The sequence below is a fragment of the Pipistrellus hanaki genome (assembly GCF_964339955.1).
Source record: "Pipistrellus hanaki genome assembly, chromosome: 10".
In the NCBI taxonomy this organism is placed as follows: domain Eukaryota; kingdom Metazoa; phylum Chordata; class Mammalia; order Chiroptera; family Vespertilionidae; genus Pipistrellus; species Pipistrellus hanaki.
The window spans coordinates 58,772,099-58,793,068 of record NC_140512.1 but is presented as its reverse complement, the minus strand read 5'-3'; positions in this window follow the sequence as shown (position 1 = coordinate 58,793,068).

Here is a 20,970-nt window from a genome sequence, read left to right as displayed (position 1 = left end):
GGACCAGCCACATGCCTGAAGCAGCCAGACCACAGGAAGCTCTTTTGTGCAGAGAAAGGGCATGTTGGGGAGAGGGAAGTGCAACCATAAAGTTCTGTTACAACCATGAGTTCTTCATGCAAAACTGGCCTGGGCTGAGGGAGTCCTCCCCCAGGCCCTGCACTTTCCAGCCTTGGTTAAGGTCTCTCATGAATTTTGATAAGATCCTGTTAAATGTGAATCCTCACCGAAACCGGTTTGGCTCAGTGGATAGAGTGTCGGCCTGCGGACTGAAAGGTCCTGGGTTCGATTCCGGTCGAGGGCATCTACCTTGGTTGTGGGCACATCCCCAGTAGGGGGTGTGCGAGAGGCGGCTGATCAATGTCTCTCTCTCATCTATGTCAGCGTTTTTCAACCGCTGTTCCGCGGCACACTAGTGTGCCGCGAGATGTTGCCTGTTGTGCCGTAGGTGCAGACAAGACAAGAATTTTATAATTTTTCACTATTTTGTTTACTTAATATTTCATAATAAAGTAATTATAAAATACTTTCTTTGTGTTTATTTGATTCCTATTCAAGAGAATTACTTTATATATAGTCAATATAGGCACAGAGTTAAATTTTTTAACATTTTCTAATGGTGGTGTGCCTCGTGATTTTTTTCATGAAACAAGTGTGCCTTTGCCCAAAAAAGGTTGAAAAACACTGATCTATGTTTCTAAACTCTCTCTCTTCCTCTATGTAAAAAAATCAATAAAAAATATTTTTAAAAATGTGAATCCTCTGCCAATTGATGATTCGTGCCTCTGATCGTTTCAGTGAAACCAACAAGTGCAAAACAATAATAAAGAATTACGTAGCCCTGAGTGGTGTGGCTCAGTGGATGGAGCATTGGCCTGCGGACTGAAAGGTCCCAGGTTCTATTCTGGTCAAAGGCATGTACAAAGGCATGCACATCCCTGGTGGGGGCGGTGTAGGAGGCAGCTGATCAGTGTTTCTCTCTCACCGATGTTTCTAACTCTCCTTTCCCTTCCTCTCTGTAAAAAATCAATAAAATATGTCAAAGAATAACAAATATTTTCAAAGCTAATTTGAACTAAAATATCTGTTTTAGATACACATTTGCAGGAGGAAACAGTTATTAATGTAACTTTTTTCAGCAGGAAGCATTAGTTAGGTGTTAGTCTATCTTCCCTCCCACCCCTGTATTTATAGACCCTGCACGAATCAGCAGTGACAAGGTGTTTTTTTGTTTTTTTTTTTAAGTGAAAACTGTGCTTAGATAGTACTCCTCTTCCTATCCTGGCCTCACTCAGCTTAGAAATAACTGTTCCTCCCTCCGAAGAGAAGACCTCCATGTGGATCTTGATAGTTTCATTTTACCTTCATCATCAATCATATTGTCTTTTAGCATATCTTCAACTGCTTTTTTGTTTTTGTTTTATTCTTTGGCATCAGCATTTAAACACATTCTTCCACAGCCTAAGCTTATTAAAGGAAGGGAGAATTGTGTACTATTATTTGCATAGAGTTTCTGCTGTACCTGGTACATTGTAGGGCCTAAATATTTTGAAACTGTCCATCAAGATCTTTATTTCTAAGCCAAAAGGACAATAATTAGTCTTTCTTGCTCATATTTTTTAAGTGTTTCATTTTGCTACCACATGTTCTTAATTTCCCTCTTATCCTCTATCAACTTAATTTTTCAACGTTTTTTCTTTTCCTCTATTTACTTATAAATGTTCATGTTCTGGTATAATGAAGACATCTAACAAAGTGTCTATAACTGCTTTTATTGTGATTATTCTCATTTCTCTAGGACTAAACAATTCTTATGCATTCAAGTAAATTTTAATCTTGTTTCTTCTTTAGTCTCCTGATTACTGGCAGAGGCTGGAATGCATATGGCTCAAGAACTTATATTGCTTTCCCTAAGATTAGCAATTAGTTTGTCCTACAAATAAAGAAAATTGAACTTGAATATACAGTACAATTTAAGATAATAAGAGAGGGAAAAAGAGATTGAATCAATTACATAATGCATTGAAACCAAAACAATCCATTACTGCTTTTCTATACCTATTGAAACAGCATTAAAGCTACTTCAAGACAACGCAATAACTATTAAAAGTTATAATTTTTAAAGATGAAAAGAAGAACGTTTTGATATAATCTACAATCTAAAAAAAAGTTCAATTTTAAAAATAGTTAAAATGAAATTCTCATTGCCCTGGCCAGTTTAGCCAAGTGGTTAGAGTGGTGGACCACATACCAAAAAGTCATTGGTTCAGTTCCCACCCAAGGGCACATACTTGATTGTCCCCAGCCCCAAACCAATCAACATGTCTCTCTCACATTGATTTTTCTCTACCCCTCCTTTCCCTCACTTTCTCTCTCTCTCTCTCTGAAAAAAAGAAAAAAAAATCAATGGAAAAAATATTCTCAGGTGAGGAATGAAAAAAAAGAGAGAGGGATTCTCACTGATAAATAATGAGCACCAGAAGTGCAAAACTTCTTGTTTCCTTCAAATCAAATGTAGTCCTTCCTCAGGAATCCTAGGGGACAAACCAAACACTAGGGGGAGAGTGAATGGTTCTCTGGAAAGAGAAGATAAAAGACTAAAAGCCAACTTAGCATAACAGGGAGTCCCATTGCGTGAAGAAAGGCATGGACTAAGCAAGAAGGAGCAAGATTTCATTATGAATAGGAAGGGGTCATTCTCCTTTGGGCCATGCCACCTGATACCCAAGTGGCTCATAGTTTGTAAAAGACACAGGGTTGAGATAGGCTATCTCCACAGAGATAAATTTTGATTAAGTTACACCAAAAATACGTTGAGATAGAAAAAAAAAAATGCACGGAAACACTACCATGAGGTTAATTCAGAAAAGGTTACTCTGACAAGCTTATAGAGAAACACGAAAATCTCCAGATGATTTTGTAAGAACCACATTGTCTAAGAAGATGGTTGGTTCTTCAGGCTCTCAGAGATGGGTAAAAGATAAAAACTGAGAAGGAATCATCACAAGGCCAGAGGGTATGCGCGATTCTCAGGAGAGATGTCCTTCTTTGATGCCTCTGCTGCTTTCCATTCACCCATTACAAAAAATAAATAAATGTTGTAACAATGTGAAGTGATTGTTCTCACAGTAAGGAAGTAAGGAACTTGGTTTATGTTCAGATTGATACCAGAATAATTGAGGTAGCATACACATAGAGGGAGATGGAAAAAATAAGAGGAAAAGAGTTGCTGGATTAATTAACAGACATGAAGGATACATTTAACAAAGATGTTTCTGCTTAACACTATAGGGGTTTATGTCTTAAGCTTAGAGTCTCTGTTTTCTACATGGCCTACATTTTTAAAAAAAATATATGTTTTTATTGATTTCAGAGAGAGGGAGTGAAACATAATAACATCAGAGATGAGAGAGAATCATAGATGAGCTGCCTCTTGACCCTGCTGTGGATCAAGCCCAAAACCTGGGCATGTACCCTGACTGAGAATCAAACTGTGACCTTCTGATTCATGAGTCAATGCTCAACCATTGAGCTACACCAGCCAGGCCATGACCTATATTTTGTACCTTGAGAATATGTCCAGAAAGCTTTATGCAAAGAACCTTATTTCTATGTAATCTTGGACTAAAAAACTTGTGTTGATGGTTTGATTGCTTTGAAAAGATGATGGTTCAGCTCTAAAAGATAGAGAGCATACTAGCATAAAGCAGTTGGTCTCATATTTTCCTCTTTCTTTCCCCTCTTGTTGTGAGAGGTCAAAAATAGGCATACTTTAAAACCTTTATAATAAATAGCTTTAAGTAGTAAAAAACACATTAGCACGTTGCATGCTTTTTTGAAATTAATCATCATTATTATTAATATTTGAGACTGTTTACTTTAGATTCAAAATGCATTTTTAACACAGAAAGACATTTTGTAACTTTCTTGGATGGTTTTATTGCTGGTTTAAGTAGAATCTGCATTTATGCATTATGTTCATAGTAGTACACTTTTTCAGGAACTGGAAAAGTCGACAGCAAAGAGTCCTCTTGATGAAAATTGAGGGATTTTATACACTTTTCAATTATATATGATAACAGTGAAATGTTCTATGTCTAAATGACAGTTTGTTTTTTCTCCCTACAATTGCCCATCAAAGATGGTGTGTTGTTAGAATGATAGGGTTATAGCTACTGGATTAATTAGAGAATAAAATAACATTTGTGTTGGCCCTACTTTTATTTAGTTCTCAATAATGAAAAATTAGCCCAGGCTATTTTTCCTATGATAAGGCTGAATAGAAATGATTGCCATATAATCACATTTGTAAAACTTCATTTTAATTAGGCTATATTCAGCCCGGAGTGAAGTGCCAGAGCCTCGCATAGACAAAGAAATGCAACAGATGGAGAAAAACCCTACTATTCCTGCTTATGTTCATATTAAGGTGGTGTGAAACAGGACTAATGTCTAGAGACATGTTGATTTAACAGGGTTTTATGACTCTATTAGAATAAAAGGAAATGGCAAAAAGGAAACATCTTTTCCCCTATCATTTATATCTGACCATCAAGAGTTTTTTATGTATGCCAAATATCTGCTAATTTTATTCATATTGAACTCACAGATACTAATAACATTAACCTGGATCAATATTCTTCCCTAATTTTCCCTTATATTAAAAATGCCGATTTCCTTTCCATTTCTCCCAGGTATTCTGTATATCAAACCATCTATTTCAGAAAAATCCTATATTCTTTTCCACAGTTACAGATTCAAGAATGAGCATATGATGGGGCGAGGTGAAGAGATATTTGCTGGGTCTTCTGAAAGAGATTCTCTCTCTCTCTCTCTCTCTCTCTCTCTCTCTCTCTCTCTCTCAACACCTGACAAGTCAAGTCAAAACAAAACAAAATAAAACATGTAAACCAATTACTCCTGGCAACCATTTTATGGCAACACACACACACACACACACACACACACACACAGCAACAGATTTAAGATGAAGCCAGTCATAGGAGTGAGTGTTGGCCTGCGGACCGAAGGGTCCTGGGTTTGATTCCGGCTAAGGGCAGGTACTTAGGTTGCAAGCTCTCCCCAGTCCAGGCCCTGGTCAGAGCTCGTGCAGGAGGAAACCAATCAATGTCTTTCTCTCACGAAGGGGTTTCTGTCTTTCCCTCTCTCTGAAGATCAATGGGGAAAAATATCCTCAGGTGAGGATTATGAAACAACAACAATGAGTAAACAGACACATTGTGTTATTAAACGTCACCTTTTGTCCTAATACATCAGTCTCATTCCTCTAGGAAGTAACCTTTCCACCATTAGTAATCTCATTTACTAATTTGCTAAGATTAATCTCAATCAACAGTAAATATCCCACTCAATACTACTTTTTTTCCTTAAGTTTAGACGGAGTATTCCATATTCTATTTCTTAAAGGACACCCCGAACCTTCTGTTTATAATAGCAAAATCTATCAAGACACAGGAAGAAGTGTTGACCTTTTCACTAACTGACTAAAAGAATTTCAATAGAGGACCTGCCCCAAGAGAGGAGTCATCCTAGATAACTATAGTTTCATGTAATATGTGTGATAGGGAGGAACCGAGCCAGGCCCATTTCATCCAAGTCCTTTCTGAAACCCACAGTTAAAAATAGACCCGCAAACATTTGCTTTACATCTTTATGTGAATTGCCTTCCGCCCTTTGATGTCATCTGAAATCACAGTCCTCCTTTCTCCTTAGCTCAAGACAGCAGGTAAGCCTCAACTTCCCCATGGTCCTCTTATTCCTATAGGACACCCATATGAACATATGTGATTAAGTGTGGTTGGTTTCTCCAGTTAATCTGTTATTTGGTTATTAGATCAGCCAGAAAAACTTAGAAGGGTAAGGAAAATTATTTTTTCTCTCCTACTATGTAAAACCAAGTATCTATTTTGATAAATTGGAAATATACTTAACCGAGATCAATTTTCACCCCAAATACAAGTTAAATGATATATAAAATATAGCAAAATTTTACATTCTGTAGACTTACCCATCTGCTCCTGTCAAAATATGGTTTCACAATGTGTTTATGCAATGATCACTACAGTTATGAGGTATATATCTTAGCAATTGTTCTATTTGATGGAGTACACTGTATCTATAATTCATACATACACCAGACACCTCTGTATCTTGGTTTCTGCTTATCTCTTTTTCCTCAGTAACCTTCATAGACAGTATAAATACCTACTTGCTATCTCTTTAACCAGGTAAAAAAGAAGGTAATTAAAGCTATGTGATTATAAGATATTTTGGATCTATGTGAAATCATTCATTATTTTGTAAGAAGACCTCTGATTTGTAATAAAAGTTTTGTGGAAATATTTATTTGAAAAGAATCAGTTTTGTTGTTAAAATACTGATTTATTGCTTCTCAAAATGTATTTGACAGCATATAACACAGAAAAAGCTTTCCAGAAACAAAGAGATTTAAAAAAATTCTTTATTGTTTAAAGTATTACATATGTCTCCTTTTTCCCCATTGACCTCTCCCTGGTCACTCCCACCCCCAACAAAGATATTTTGACAAGAAAAATTGTAATGTTTAAAATTTTAGTTTAAAAATATATCTCTTACCCGAACTTTCAAAAACTACATACCCCCGTATTTTCTGGCGTATAAGACGACCTTTGAAACGGAAAAAAAAGTCAACCGAAAATCGAGGGCAAAAGACCAAAATTGCACAAAAATTACCTGCAGATCTTGACGGCAAAGTAAGTCTTTTCTTTGAAGTGGGGGGTAGTCTTATACAGCAAATATAGGCCTAAACCTATGTTTTAACTGTAAAATTAGGGGGTCGTCTTTATACGCCGGAAAATACGGTATGTTTTTATTGAGTTTCGCGAGAGAAAGAGAGACATCAACGTGAGAGAGAGACATCTCTCTCATCCAGACCAAGGGCCAAATCCACAACGTGGGCATGTGCCTCCTGACCAGGAATGGAACCAGCATAGGATGACAGTCAACCAACTAAGCCACACTGGCCAGGACCAAAGCTGAACTTTTAGAGTAACATTGTCATCACTGTGAATAAAAGAGCTTAAAAAAATATTTGGAGTATTTATTTTATTGCCCCTTCACTAGAAAATAGAAGATGGATTTCTAGTTCAAGAATTAAAGGCAAATATTCTCAGGATTATTGCGTTTTGTTGCATCATTTATATGCACTAATAATTGAAATTGGGCACTGGGTGGTTTGCTCAGTGGTTAGAGGCTTGGCCTGCAGACTGAAGGGTTGAGGGAAAGATTCTTGGTGAAGGTCATCTACCTCAGTTTCAGGTTCAATCTCTCACATTGATGTTTCTCTCTCTCCTCTCTCTCTCTCTCTCTCTCTCTGAACCCTTCCTCTCTTCCACTTTCTCTCTTAAAAAAAAAAAAAGAAGAAGAAGAAAAGAAAAAGAAAGAAAAAAGAAAATCAATGAATAAAGTATTCTTGAGTGAGGATTAAAAAAATTGAAGTTGGTGAGTTCCCCATAGATAACTAATTTTAGAGTAAAATAGTTACAAAATTTCTCTAAACTTTTTTTTTTCCTCTGAGACCTTAGAAATCAATTATTTAAATCATGCATTGCCATGTTTTATTGCAGTGAGGGAGGGAGAACATTTAGAAATTGCTTGCTACACTAGAACATATAATGTCTTCATATTTGAATATTTTTTTGTATTTAAAGTTTATAAAAATCTTAAAAAATATTTACTTTACCTTCAAGTAAATAGAGCCTTGTTTATAATATAAAATGATGACACTAACTTCTTTTTATTTCAAAATCTATTTGTAAATTAGTCATTTAGAACTTTAAGTACATTTTTCTCCCCTATGGAGCTTGTAATACTATAGTGAGTGTTAAGTAAAACCCAAGGTAAGTCATACATACATATAACCCAATGTAAAACTAAGTAATAACAAAATTCATATAATAATTTAAATTATTAAATGACTAATAACTTATTGCAGTTACCAATATCCTCATCAAGACTACCTCATTTAATCTTGATAATGACTCTGTATATTCAATACACTAAAAATTAGTGTTTTTATATTAATAGAATTTCATATATTCATGTTTTTATTTCTGTAGGAAAATACAGTCTATATTTATATTTTCCCAACTGTATTTGAATTTTTAATCCAGCCCTTTACACTTATCAGACAAAAATAAATCAATATATTTGAATTCTGCTTCTAGCAAAGACTATAGAAAAATATGTCTATACTCATAAAAACTTTAAAAATATGGATAAATTGTAACTAAAATAATCTATATACATAAACATATGCAACGAACAAAAGAAAATTTAAAGTGTTTTAAAACAAAGAAAAATCAATTAACAACACAAGTTGATGCTGTACATCTAGGAGGTGCTGATCAAATTCTGAGATGGAGTGCATGGCCAAAGACTTGAGCTTAAATGTTCAGGCACAAAAGATGAAACATTTGGGGCATATAAGATATGAATTGGAGCTAAGGCAGTTATACAAATCTGGAGTCCTCTGTTGTTGAAAAGGGGGTTGCAAAATACTAATCTAAATCAAATCGTCATTGGTCTGTTCAGTTCTCTGCATAGAAAACACAAACATTTCATGCAAATTCACAACCAAGTGTGTGTCATGCCAGGGTTGAAACCTGATTTAGATTTACTTGTTTATATGTGTGAACCTTGTCTGTATGAATCCTGAAATAGAAACGTAAGTGTTATTAATATTGGTACTTGTGTTATAAGGATAGGCATATGGGTAAATGGAATAAAAGGAATAGAATTGAAAGTTCAAAATTAAATCCGTAAAATTAAAGCCAGTGATTTTTAATGATGGTGCTATTAGTTAGGATTCTCCAGAGAAAAGAAATCAATACAATGTGTATGTATGTGCATGTGTGTGTGCGTGTGCGTGTGTGTGTGTGTGTGTGTGTGTGTGTGTGTGTACACAAATATATGGAGGGAGAGGGGTGAAAGGGAGAGAGATTTTTTGTTAATCCTCATCCTAGGATATTTTTTTCATTAATTTTTAGAGAGTGGAAGGGAGGGGGAGAGACAAAGAAACATTGATGTGAGAGACACATTGATTGGTTGCCTCATGTACCTACCCAGACTGCCCTCCAATCAGCCTGCAACTGAGGTATGTGCCCTTGACTAGAATTGAACCCACAATTCTTCAGTCCACAGGCTGATGCTCTAACCATTGGGAAAAACTGGCTAGTGCTAGAGAGATTGATTTTAAGGAATTCATTCACACAACTGTGGAAGCTTGGCAAATCCAAAATTGGTAAGGTAGATCTCCTACAACCTGGAGATGCAGGGGAAATTGAAGTTTGAGTCTAGGTGCAGTCTACTGGCAGAATTCCTTTTTGCTAGAGGGAGATTGTCTTTGTTCTATTCAAACCTTCAGCTGATCCGATGAGGTCAACATGAAGGGTAATCTGCTTCGCTCAAAGTCAACTAATTTAAAGGTTAATCTCATCCAAAATCTCCTTCACTGAATAATGTTTTATCAAGTTGACACAAAAACTTAACAGTCATAGGTGTGAAGGCAGTTGAATGGGCAATGAGGAGTATAAAGATATGAACATTAGACTTTGTCAGGTTAGGTTACACATATTAGAAATTTAAAGGAAACCAATAAAAAAAAATTATAACTTCCAATAATTTAGAGCAGAAAAAATAGAATGAAGACACTTGTTCAACACAATTGAAGACAGTAAAGTAGGAAAAAAGCACAAAAACACAAAGTGAGGTAGCACAAACAAAAACTAAAAACAGACAATAAGCAATAAACTTGACCATTAAAAGAAGGAAATTCTATGACTGGATTATAAATTTCCGCTACAAGCTATTATAAAAGGCACACCTAAAATAAATGATATGGTACATGAGAAAGGGTAAGAAAAATTATATCTCTAATAAATATTAACCAAAGTAAGCTGGTGTAGCTATACACTCTCAGCAAAAACAGCTTAAATCAGAAAACAATAAGGTGAAATAGGGTCACTATAAAATGATAAATTAAAAAAGTGCTCACTAGAAAACAAGGATAAGAAAAAAATCTAGAAATCCATTGTTGAATACTTATGCATGTATAATTCTCAAAATGTTTAAAACTAGAATAGGCCTACTTCAGCAAACTTCCTTTTTTTAATTTCTTGACATCTCACCTTGGAAGTTCAGGACATATTTCTTTCACTCAGACTTCCAGCATTGACTTTTTCCAACCCTTTCCACCGTTGCTTTTGCTCTTATACAGTATATTGTATATTGAGTATGATGGGAAACCGCACAGGAGCTTTGCCTTTTATATGTTTGTAAGTGCCAGGTATTCTTACAACTATTATAAATAAATAATCATCATCATCTTGGGATGAAAATAAAGCATAAAAATGTCAACCTTTCAAACAAAAATGAGTTACCTTCCTCTCTTTAACTATACCTAGAGACGCATTCTTGTAAAATTCTAGAAACTCGTTCAAGTATATATTTAAGTTAACAAAGAAAAAAAATAATAATGCTATATCAGCTTAGAGTTGACAGCAATAGTTAGCCTGATGTTAGCACTGAAAGTCCTGTTTCCTAGGAAACCCTTCATTTTCAGGCACACTGGGATAGTGGGTTGCCCAACAATATCACTCTTCTGTTAAGAAACCTAAAGCACAAACATCTTACACTTTTTATTGAATATTTTATCTAAGTAAACTTTTAGGCAAAAGATCTAAAGCTAATATCCACAATGAAGAAAAAATAGTAATTTTCCTTAACCAGAGTTCTTTATTTCTATTGTTAAAAAAGAAAATGTCTACACTTTTATAGCCTAAATATTTCTTCCTAATTAGATTGAATATAGGGCATCTTATTACGTTAAAAAAGTTCAAAATGGTGGGAAATGGACTTTTCCGTTAAACCAGTATCTGTTGCCAAGAAGTTTCTGGTATTTCTACGATTTTTATTAAGCATTCTGGAGAAGTACACACTTATTTTCAGGTACTACAATCTTTGTTAAGTTGAAGAAGGTGAAGGACTTATGAAACCAGTCACCAATTCTTAAAAACAATATTTCAAAAATGTTTAATAGTTTTTGATTTGCTTATATTAAACAGCTAACTATTTTAGCAAGGAAGTGATTGAAATAGAATATGGAATTTACAGTAAAGAGAAAATATGTGATTACAATAGGATATATTTTCATAAGCAAATGATACAAATCTCTCTGTTATTTGAATTATAAAGAAGTATGTTTTCCATATTTGTTGACTTGTGATATTTAAATTTTCTTATGTAGTCAAAATGCTTCTGGGAACCTAATATTTTCTCAAAAATGTTCATTCATTCACAAAACTACGTACTAAGTGTCTGGATTTCCAAAGAGGACCCTACCTTTACAGGATTCATATTCTGTTTTAACTCAAAAGTAAACATTTATTTATTAAAGTTGAATATAATGCCCTGGCTGGTGTGGCTCAGTTGGTTGGATTGTCCTTTAAATAAAAAAAATGGTGGGTTTGATTTCAAGTCTGGGCACATAGCTTGCAGATTCAATCCCTGGTTGGGACCATGTAGAAGAAAACTGATTGATGTTTTTCTCTCTCACATCAATGTTTATCTCTCTTAATTTCTCCCTTCTTTCCTCTAAAATCAATTTAAAAACATTTAAAGTTGAATATAATATAGTATTACATGGAAGGTGCTATCATTATAACAAGAAATAAGTTACTAAGATGTATAGCAAAAACTTCAGAAAGGATTTGATGCTTGAATTAGAATTTGAATTCATTTATTCATTCATGAATGCATTTATCGAAATGATTAAGCAACAATTTTGTGCCAGGCACTGTGCTTAGTGCTGACTATCTATATAATAAAAGCTAAGTGACTATTATGGCAGAATAACCAGAACAACCGGTCTCTATGATGCCTACTGACCATCAGAGGGCAGATGCTCAGTGCAGGAGCTGTCCCCTGGTAGTCAGTACGCTCTCACAGGGGGCGTGCTGCTCAGTCAGAAGGACATTTAGAAAGCAGCGACAATGGTGGGAGTCTCTCCTGCCTCCATGGCAGTGCTAAGGAGCAGCGAACCAAGTGATAAGGAGCAGTAAGCAGGTGGGCAGTAAGGAGCAAAGGGTCCCAGACTGCAAGAGGGATGTCCACCTGGTGGCTTAGGACTACTCTCTGGCAGGCAGACATTCCCTAAGGGCTCCCAGACTGCAAGAGAGTGCAGGTCAGGCTGAGGCACCCCCCTGGGCATGAATATCATGCAGTAGGCCTCTAGTCTAAATATATAAAAGGCTAATATGCAAAGTGTCCCCTTGGGAGTTCAACTGGGAGACCAGGAGTTCGATTGCTCTCTATGATGTTCACTGACCACCAAGGGGCAGCACAGAACAAAGGAAGGCCCTGGCAGGCAGCCAGAAGCCCCCACCTAACCTTGGTTGCCTGCCAGGCCTAGCGACACTACCCATGCATGAATTTCATGTACTGGGTCTCTAATAAATTATAAAAAGGAAAGAGAAGCTTCTAACATTATGCAGCACATATTCTTTTAGGAAATAGAATCAATAAACATGTTCACAAATAAATAAAATACATTAATAACAGATGGTGGCAAATGTTATCAAAGAAATAAGCAGGTGATGGGAGAGAGACAATTTGAGAGAGTTTAGGAATAAATAGGAGTTGTTCGGGCAGATGGGGTGGGATGGACAAGGTCATGCCAAGGTACAGATTTCTTCAAGCTGTCTGGCTTCCTTCTACAACACATACTTGGCACTTCATATCAGTGGCAATCTTTTTGGACTTTACTTGGTAACTGACTGCAAAAGTAAATACTAACATTATATCCACCACATTCTAATTTGTTTATAACATTTCACCCTTTGACCTCATGTCTTTCCTGTTTTTTTTTTTTTTTGTTTTTTTTTTTTTTTTTTTGAAATTGCTTTGCTAGAGTTTTTATTTAATACCACTTTCCTGCCAGCTATTTTTCCTTGATTCTGATTCCTATTCTTTTCCTGGTATGACCAGAGGTAAAGGAAGTCAAAAAGTAAGGGATGAATATCAAACCAAAAAGCTAAATCTTCTATGATTTCCAGGGTAAAATATTCAGGAGCAGGAAAAGTTAATTAAAATAAAGAACAGGTCTGGAGAGATGTGAGCTTATGTCAGAAAGAGGAAGAGGAAGGGGATGAGGCAGGAAAAGGAGGAGAAGGGCTAAGGGGAGGAGTAAGAAGAAGAATGGGGAAAGAAGGAAAAGAAGATGGAGGGGTAAAAAAGAAAAGATCAGAGCAATTATAGATATTTTATCCAAATCAGGTACGAAACGACCAAAGTTCTACCATATTGGATATAAGTATGGGAGTGGGAGTGAATAGCCTCAGATAAAGATCCATAGGTTTTATAAACCCACCAAGCTTTTGGCATCAACAATAAATACCACAATGAATTTGGGATTTCGTTTCTGGCTTTATATGGATCATAGAAACGAGCCTAAGTATCCTTTACCACAAGAATGCTCTGTCAATGTAGATCTATGTTTTCCCCTCTTTCTTTTAATTAAAAGTTTTTAATGTGGACATTATTTCAGACTTCTCCCAAGATCTGTGCTTTTGTTATGCTTCCTCTGTGAAGTCCACCCAACGCATTTATGATCTGTCCCAACAAAAAATAGAGAGGTAGTATGTGCAAAACATGAGGCTTATATTGCTGTTGCCAAAATGTCTGCTTTGTAACCAAGACCTACAGAGAATGACTCTTTCACATGAACTCTGCTTGGGCAACTTCTATTCATAGCAGTTGCTTTGACAGAAGAGATGGCAGTTTGTTTTGTTTATAATCCTCACCAGAGAATACATTTGCATTTTTTATTCTTTTGTGTTTTTGTTGTTGCTTTAGTTGTTGTTTTTAGAGGGAGAGAGGAAGGGAATGGGGAGTGAGAGAGAAACATTGATGTGAGAAACACTGATTTGTTTTCTCTCATACATGCCCCAACCAGGGATCAAACCCAAAACCTATGTACCTACCCTGACCGAGAATCAAACCCGTGACCTTTCAGTGTATGGGACAATGCTCTACTCAACTGTACCACTGGCCAGGGCAAGAGTTGGCAGATGTAGACAGTACTTATAAAATCATTATGTTTCAAGGTAATACTTAACTGTTATAAAAAAATGGCCTTACAATGAAAAAACAAAGGCTACTTAAATAGAAGTGCTAAATGTCCCACAGTCTTACTGATGCTTAAACTCCGTTTTCACTCCCTTCGCTGTTAGTTTCCTAACTAATGAGGTAGGTGAGAAATTAATTTAGAAATTGCCATTTCCTTCACATGCTTTAAAAGGAACAGAGTGTCTGTTAAAAATGAGATATCTTGGTTTTGTGCCCAATTATCTCTTCCTTTCAGGTAGTGTGAAACTAATTAGTTCAATATTATCATCCTACTGTCAAATCATATTTAATTCAATTAATTTCATTTCCACTAACACCTTTCCATAAAATAGCTTATTATTTGTTTTCATCAATAATTTGTCATAGTGACTGCTCTTATGTTCAGGTTACTTATATTACTTACCTTGGAAGATTAAAAAAAAAAACAAAAAAAAACTGCAAACGAGTTTTTATTACATAACTTTTTGTGTCATCTTCAAGTATATTTCATTTTGACTTTCTAAATGAAGGAAATAGTATATATGCATGCCATTTTTAAATTACAAACCTAAAATTGTATTTCATACATTTCCACTGATCATTTAACAGTATAAATATTTATCCTGATTATTTCTTTACATGATATTTAAAAATCACATGTGACTATGTAATCTGAGACATGACAATTTAGTAGCCAATTGAATTTTGAAAATTGGTGTTCTTTTAAAAGTGAAAAAGGCATGGAAGAGGCATTCTGTACTGAGCAATTATGTGGAAGTATTTTCAAGGATGTTTAGAGTTATTTTTGTGAATGCAATTTACTTCCAAATGCTGGCAGAAATACTAATGTGTCTTTGTAAAAAGAAATTTATATTAGAAAATATTATCAAAGTTTTTCCTATTTGGTATGGATCTGTTCCCAAATGTGCCCTAATTCTCTCAGTGTATCTGAATAAAGGCATTTGCCAAAAGGATAAACAGACATGACTCCTAAGACAACTAATTATTTTGGTCCAAAGAGGAATGAAGTTATTAATCTCCCAGTGACTCTTTCTCTGTGTTTGGAGAATTCTTCTCTTGGTTGCTATGAATATACGCTCAGGATTGGCTTGATGTAAGAGGAAGGTAGAAGTCTCCCTAGGCTCCATGGCTTTAAGATATTAATTCTGGTCAAGGCTTAAATACCAAGGACTGAGAAAACAGTGCTTTGTGCCTGAAGAGAATAAAAGCAAAGGCTGTGATGATGGGATGGAGTCTGTGGGAGATGGAGAGCATCCAGGGCACCTAAAATGGGGAGGCAATTTGACCAATAACTGGTGAACTTCACATTTTCTAAACTTATTCAGATTATGTTGTTGTTTTGTTCATTCTCATCCAGCATGTTTTTTTCCCCACTGATTTTTAGAGAGTGTGGGAGGGAGGGAAAAGGAGAGAGAGAGAAACGTTGATGTGAGAGAAATACATCAATTAGTTGCCTCCCGCATGTGCCAGGAATTGATCCTATAACCCAGGTATGTGGCCCTACCAGGAATTGATCCCGTGACCCTTTGGTGCATGGTTTGATACTCTAACCTAGGGGTGTCGAACTCAATCAGAGAAGGGGCCAAAATCTAAAATCCAGCCTAAATCACGGGCCGAATAGTTTACTGAACAGTCATAAACTGACAATGTCATAAACTGACAGCAGAGTGCAGTGATGACAGCGAGGTGCGGGCCACATTGCAAGGCCTGGCGGGCTGGATTTGGCCCGCGGGCCTTGTGTTTGACATATGTGCTCTAACCACTGAGAAACATGAGCCAGGGCCAGATTTTATTTATAATTAATGTTTCACTTTGACAATAAGGACATAGGAAATTCATTAGGATAAAAGTATGTTTATAAGGAGGACTATAGATTGTAATGCCAGAAAAAAATACATCTTGCCCTAAATTGCTGTTTTAGCTTGGAATGACTTACTACGTCCTATTCCAATGATTGTTATGGAGGATGGCAAAAAAAAAAAAAAAAAAAAAGTGTGATTAATACTTTGGGCATGTAGGAAAGAGCCAGTCTATAGTGAATGCTAGTATTCCTAAATGTTTCCAATGTTCATAGTTTATGGCTTAATTGTTCATAAGATTAAAAAAAAAATGGAAATAACCCAAATGTTCAACTACAAGGTATCTTTTATGGATAGGTATTAGTTAAACATGCAATCCTTTGGAAACATTCAAATGTATTAAGTGAAAAATCGAGTTATAAAGGAGTAATTTATAGACATGTCTTAAATACATTACGTAGGTGACATAACGTATGCCACAAGGATGTCCCTTAAAGGACAGATTTGTTGCTCGCAGAGAGTGTGCTTGGCAAACAGCCTCCAGCAGATCCTGCCTTCACGGTCAGCCCAGCTTCAGAGAACTGCTTGGCCTGAGCTCACCTTCTTCCAGGACAGCCTACACACAGTATTTGATGCAGGTCAGGGTATAAGGAACCTGACATAAAACACTATGAAAGGTAAAGAAGTTCTTGATCTAGAAATACTTCTAGGCTAATTGAAGCTTTGTCAGATCTGACAAAGTTTGACTTCTTCCTCTACCCAAAACTGTTTTCCCCTCCCTTCCACTGAAAAACATCTTGCACACCAAACTCAATCTCAGCTTCTGGAGAACCCAACTGCAGTAAAATGCCCCCTTCCCCAGAGATGCCATGTTGTAATCCCAGGAACCTAGAAATATGCGGCCTTACGTGGCAAAAGGAATTTTGCAAATTCGATTAAGTTAAGGATCTTGAGAAGATGATTCGGTGAGTGCAATTTAATCACAGCAATCCTTAGTAGAGGAAAGGAGAAATGTCAGAGTCAGAGGAGGAGATAAGACAAAATAAAACAGATCAGAGCAAAACAAAAAGCAGGGGTCAAAGCCAGATAGAGATTTGAAGATGTCAATCTGTTAGCTTTGAAGATAGAGGGATGGGTCAATGAGCCCAGGAACCCAGCACCCATCAGTCAGTGGGCTGATATTCTAGTGACTGAGCCAAAGTGGCTCCTTTTGAGACTTCTGACTTTCAGAACTGTGAAATTGTAAGTTTTTCATGCTTTAAGCACTAGCTTTGTGAAAATTTGTTACAGCATCCATAGAAATCTAATTCACATACAACATTTCATTTTGTTCAATATGATATTTTTTTTTTGGTCAAAAATTATTTTTCACAGGAAAAAATACTGAGAAAATATAAGGCATACAATATTTATTAATGAGTAATATTTTCCTTATTTTGTTTATATGTTTTTTCAGATTTTCTACAATATACATTTCTTCTGTAATATGTGAATCTTTAAAGAAAGAAAGGAAAGGTTTTCATGATTTTAATCAAAACACTCAAAAGTAATAATAATATGTATGCCAGTTGAAGGAAGGCCTACACTTGTACAAATTTCATGCATTGGGCCTCTAGTGCTACCATAAATATTCTAATACCTAGATTCTTATCTACTTGCTATTTATAGCTCTTAGAATAGATTTTTCAGAGGTAAAATACCTGAGTAAATTCCTGAGTAGATAATTTATATATTTTCATTCCTAATAGGTGTTGTAAGATGCGTTGTTAATGTGGTGTTAAAATTCAAATTTCCATTCGCAATGCACAGGACCACTCATTCCTCCTGGTGCTAGTTTAGATTTTTATAGACTCAGACACAAATGACATGATGGAGGCTTAGGGAGCAGGCAGAAGTTACTGTAATGGTGACTTGAAACTTAACCTAAGACTGTTGTCTGGGAAGTGTTTGTATATCTCCTGTTTCTGATCAGGATTGGTCCTGAGAGCAAGAGGTTGGGCTGAGGCTGTTGGCTACTAGCCTGGGCCATACATAGATTGTGCCATCTTTCCAATCCCATCTCCATTTGGTTCCCTTAGCTTAACTCAATTGTATAGGAATATACTCCCCTTGTCCTTCTTCAGTTATCCACAATTTGATTTTCTTCTGTCTGGAATGTTGCCATTATCTATTTTCATATCTGTGAGAAGATGAAATCACAGAATTTTAGGGACTAGGATATGCAACCGTCCACCCAATCCAGTACTCATTGCTCTTCTCATTATTTGTCCTTTAAGATCTAAACTTAAAACTATATTTTCTGGGAAGCCTTTCCTCATTCTTTCAGCTGATGTCATTTTCACTTCTATTGAAATCTTTAATATTTCATTTTTACCTTTTTTTTCTCTAAGAAGTTTAGCACAGTAAACACCTTACAACTTAACTAAATTGTTTGCTGAAAGAATGAGTTGCCCTAATATCCTTTTTATAAAATCCCTGTTGCTCCTAAAACAGTATTTTATAATGAACAGAAATGTAAATATTTACTGAATAAAAAGTAAGTCTGTATATGGTATAAACGTGAAGCTATTTTCAATCATGAAAAGCAAAATAAACAAAACAACTAAATCCCATTAATATAGACAACAAGATTTGAGAAGGTTTTTTTTAGTTTTTTTTTTTTTTTTTTTTTTTTTTTTTAGTGAGAAATAAAGGCAGAGAAAGTCATTAAACCAAAGCTGCAGGAGCAAGGGTATGTTTATCTGGAGTTAAAACTTCTAATAATTTTGGATAGTCCTAAATTTCTACTAACAATCTTGACTAGTTAGCTATAACGATTTGTTATGGATTTAATTGTGTCCTCCAACAGCAACAACAAAAAAAAATGTTGAAGCCCTAATCCTCAGTGCCTTAGAATGTACCTTTATTTAGATCTAGAGTTGTTATAGATATAATTAGTTAATATGTAGTCTGTCATTCTGGAGTAGGGAGGGCTCATAATCAAATACAAAAATGTCCTTATCAGAAGAGAGGAGGGGGAGACAGACACACAGGGAGGGCACAGTGGGATGATGGAAGCAGAGATCGCAGTAACGTATTTACAGCCAAGAAACACCACGGATTGCCGGCCGCCACCAGCAGCTGAGAGAGAACACGGAAGCGAGTCTTTCCTTCAGGGTCTCCAGTTGGAACCAATGCTATTGACTCCTTGTTTTGGACTTCCAGCCTCCAGGACTGTGAGAGCAGACATTTGGTTTTTTTTAGAAATCCCTCAGTATGTGGTCATTTGTTATGCAGCCCTGGTCAACAAATACATCATTCTCCTCCCTTGTCTATTTTTTTCACAGTGAAAAGTTTCAAATTCAGTGCTTTTAATAAACGGAGTGACAACTGGTATTTGGGAAAAGCTGAGAAGTGGGAAACCATCATGTGTGATTGCCTCTCCAGGTAGTGAGTGCAGAAGCCCCCCACAGAACTACAATGAAGGAAGTGGAACACGGGTAAACATGGCATGAAGGAAGCCGAACACAGAGGAACGTGGCATGTTCAGGCCAGAGAAGCATCTAATGTTGGGTAAGTAGGTAAAAGAGACAGAGCAGTGCAGGTGTCTAGGTGTCTAACTAACCAGCAACAGGGTGAGCCAAAGAAACTGAAGCCGCCGGTAGGAGACGGATTGGTTAAAACATGATCAATCAGAAATCCTAATCAATTGAAGGAGCAAAGCCAATGTGACAAAGTAATGGAGGAAGGAAAGGAAAAATCCTGAAGCTGGGGCCACGCCCCTATCCCAGGCAGATTCCTTTATTTTGGTCTCACCCAGATGAGTTTCAGTCCTGAATCGCTCTTGCTTGGCTGTTCAGAGGTGTTAGGATCTTAAAAGCAAATAGCTGACTGCTGTGAGATTGCCAGAGCAGGCTGTAGACACAGTTTTCTGGCAGAGGTAGTTCTTGCATTGATAATTTCAGCCGGTCTCTTCATAAAATATTAACATGACAAGGCTTCGTTAGAAGATGCTAACTGCTGAGAGCCGCCGGAGAGATCTGAGCTCCTGTTGGACTATAACTCCAGCATAATCCTTTTCTTTTAAATCAGCGCACACAAAGGCCCTGACTCCGAGGGAACATTTGGAATGTTATTGTGGAACACCCTGCAGTTACTGCACAGGAAAGAAGTATTTCTCATTGGAGCCTCGCATCTGGAACTCCATGCACATAAAAAAGTGTCGATATCTCATGCCTCCAACTTTAATTTTCAGCATCCAGAGCACCGTGAGTGTGAAGTTTTGCCCATAACCTATTGTAATTCCAAATGAGAAGAAAATGAGTAGTGCTGTTGGGCATGAATAAAGTAGTCCCACCCCCACTGCCCTGACCTTCAGCTTTTATTTCTGCAGTTTCAGTTACCCACAGTCAACAAATACTAAATAGAAAATTCCAGAAATAAACAATTCATGGGTTTTAAATTGCATGCATTCTGAACAGTGTGATAAAATTCCATGCCGCCTAGCCCTGTTTGGCCTGAGACAGGAATTGTCCTTTGTCACGTGTCTCTACATTGCATATACTACCTGGTGATTAGTTACTACTTAGTAGCCATCTCAGTTATCAAGTCTACTGTTGTGGTTTTGCAGTATTTATGTTTAAATAGTCCTCGTTTTACTTAATAATGTACCAAAGGCAAGAGTAGTGACACTGGCAAGTCAGTTATGCCAAAGAGAAGCTATAAAGTGTTCCCTTTAAGCAGAAAGGTGAAAGTTCTTGACTTAATAAGGCACTTTATCACTTCACATCATCACAAGAAGAATGGTGAGTACAGTATTGGAAGAGAGACAATATTTACATAACTTTTATGACAGTATATTTTTATCATTGCTCTACTTTATTGTTATTGTTAATATTCTCTAACTGTACCTAATTTATAAACTAAACTTTATCATAGGTATCCTATATAATAAAAGGCTAATATGCAAATTGTCCCTACAGGCAGAAGTTTGGTGACTGGGAGTTAG